The following is a 2,030-nucleotide window of genomic DNA, read 5'->3' as shown; positions in this document are numbered from 1 at the left end:
TCCACAGCACGAAGTTGATGTATTTCCTCAGCGACCAGCACGGATCAGCTCCAGGCATGACGAAGCGGATATCGTCCTCTTTTGGAAGGCCAAACAAAGTAGTTTCGCTTTCACAACGAAACACACAGCGCCTTCACGACATGGCGGCGGCGGCAACAACAATACTACAGCGAGAATAAAAGTTATGCCTTCTTTCTTTGCGTGAACATTTGGGTGGCGTTATCCAAATCTTCCCACATAGTGAGGTAGATATGTGGGGGTGTGTTAGAACGAGCCGTTTTAGGTAGGTGTGGCTGACTCTTAACTTTTATAAAGAATATCTCTTTGGATTTGAGACTTTAGTCTTTGCAACTTTACAGATCTTCTTTATGCACCAAGAGCTTGTAACACTCCAAAGAGAAAGGAACAATTGAAATCACATCATATGACCCCTTTAAAGTGCTATTATTGCATTCATCCGAATCAATAGGTTGCAAACAAGTAGGTTAGAAAGTATAAACAAGCCAGTGCTGTTTCCTATTGGAGGACGGCTTGGACGCGTCCTGTGAGGTCATCCCCATGGATGTGGGAGAAGCTGCGGGATGACGCCACCCTCTGGCTCCGCCCTGCTGCAAACTCGACGCGGCTCGCGTTCATTTCATTCATGCTCTCATTCCGAGCATTCTTCGCATCTCTATCGGTGCGGCGGAGATTCCCGTTCACATTCCCGGCCGGCCCCAAAATACAAGAATAACTTTACACAGTTTGCAAAAAACTATACAAACCCACACCAGAACAAAACAAAGGGGCCGAACTTAAATGTTGATATAAATAAAGCGGACGCTAAGGTAAGTTTTAAGGTAATTAACGGCTTAAGAGCAAACTATTTTATGGATTAAATTAAAGCAGACTAGCAAATACAAAACTGTTTTGCGCGATTATCACTATTGATAGGCATGTATACAAGAAGGGTCGGGCTCAAAGTATATTTCTTCAATGGGATTTAGTTCGACGCTGCAGCAGCAACAGGGTGCTTTCACTTTGTCCACTGACTCAGTCTGACATAGCACGAAAATCTTTGACATTTTTCACATTTTTGCTAAAGAAGCTGACCTGGCGCGCTCGTGCTCTGCAGTAAGTCCTGTACATTTACACCCAGAAACAATACGCGTCGTTTTGGGGGCACATTTTTGTTTTGGACATTGATTATTGCATGAAAAGAATTTTGGACAAGATGACGGATCCAAATGTTGCTGTTTTCTCCTCCATAGTTGGCTATACGCCGCACATTTCGGAGCGGAGCTCAAATATAGCACGGAGAGACTTGTTGCTCGCGTATCTTTGGCGTTTATTCACCAGCTTCGGTTCCCATCTCACCCGTAAGTACGCATTTGACTTTTCTTCTCTTTACTTATCTGACTCACGTCAACTCTTGGCGTCTTTATTTACCACAGTGGTCGTCTCCTTATTTAACATACGCAGAATGACACGGAAGATACATCACATCCGTAAGCTTTAATATTTGTGTCTTTTATTTTGAAAACAACAACAGCAACACTGTACTCGCACTGAACTTTCCCGACTCAGTGACTCTGGAGAAACTTTACTTCACGCTTGTGCAATTGTAAAAGTAGGCTATCCCATTTGTTTGTCCGAAGCTGCTACACAGTTCTAGCAGTTGCTGACATTGTTTTAATGTATCAGCTTGTTTCAGAAAGATTACATGGGAGAATCTGGCTGCTATTCCTCTGCCATTTCCTTTGTTGGGATTTACCCGCCCTGTTTCTTATGGAGTAACGTCGTGCTTCGGCGCGTTATATTTGGATTTTATAAACAACAATGCCAGTTAAAACACAGCTTGTCAGTTATGTGTGTTTTAAAACCTATTTTTTAGGAACGAAACTATGAACGTAACGACAGTATAACAACGGGACGGCGTAGCTTAGTTTAGCACTTCATAAGTGACTACACTCTAAAAAATGCTGGGTTAAATATAACCCAGCGCTGGGTTAAAAAGGGACAAACCCAGCTATTGGGTTGTTTTGACCCAG

At 43.0% G+C, this 2,030-nt stretch overlaps 1 protein-coding gene across 1 annotated transcript in view; it reads left to right on the top strand.

Moving 5' to 3' along the window:
- Positions 1 to 658: 658 nt before the first annotated feature.
- Positions 659 to 2,030, top strand: part of LOC107686847 (transcriptional enhancer factor TEF-1-like) — an 84,389-nt gene continuing 83,017 nt past the window's right edge. Inside the window, exons 1-3 of the mRNA XM_016484001.1 lie at positions 659 to 827; positions 987 to 1,113; positions 1,251 to 1,358. The gene's annotated coding sequence lies outside the window, so the exon portion shown is untranslated. The remainder of the gene's footprint in view (positions 828 to 986; positions 1,114 to 1,250; positions 1,359 to 2,030) is intronic.

This window comes from Sinocyclocheilus anshuiensis, unplaced genomic scaffold (genome assembly GCF_001515605.1).
Source record: "Sinocyclocheilus anshuiensis isolate Anshui unplaced genomic scaffold, SAMN03320099.WGS_v1.1 scaffold773, whole genome shotgun sequence".
Lineage (NCBI taxonomy): Eukaryota > Metazoa > Chordata > Actinopteri > Cypriniformes > Cyprinidae > Sinocyclocheilus > Sinocyclocheilus anshuiensis.
Note: the sequence above shows the minus strand (reverse complement) of the source record. Positions and strands in the feature narration are given on the sequence as shown.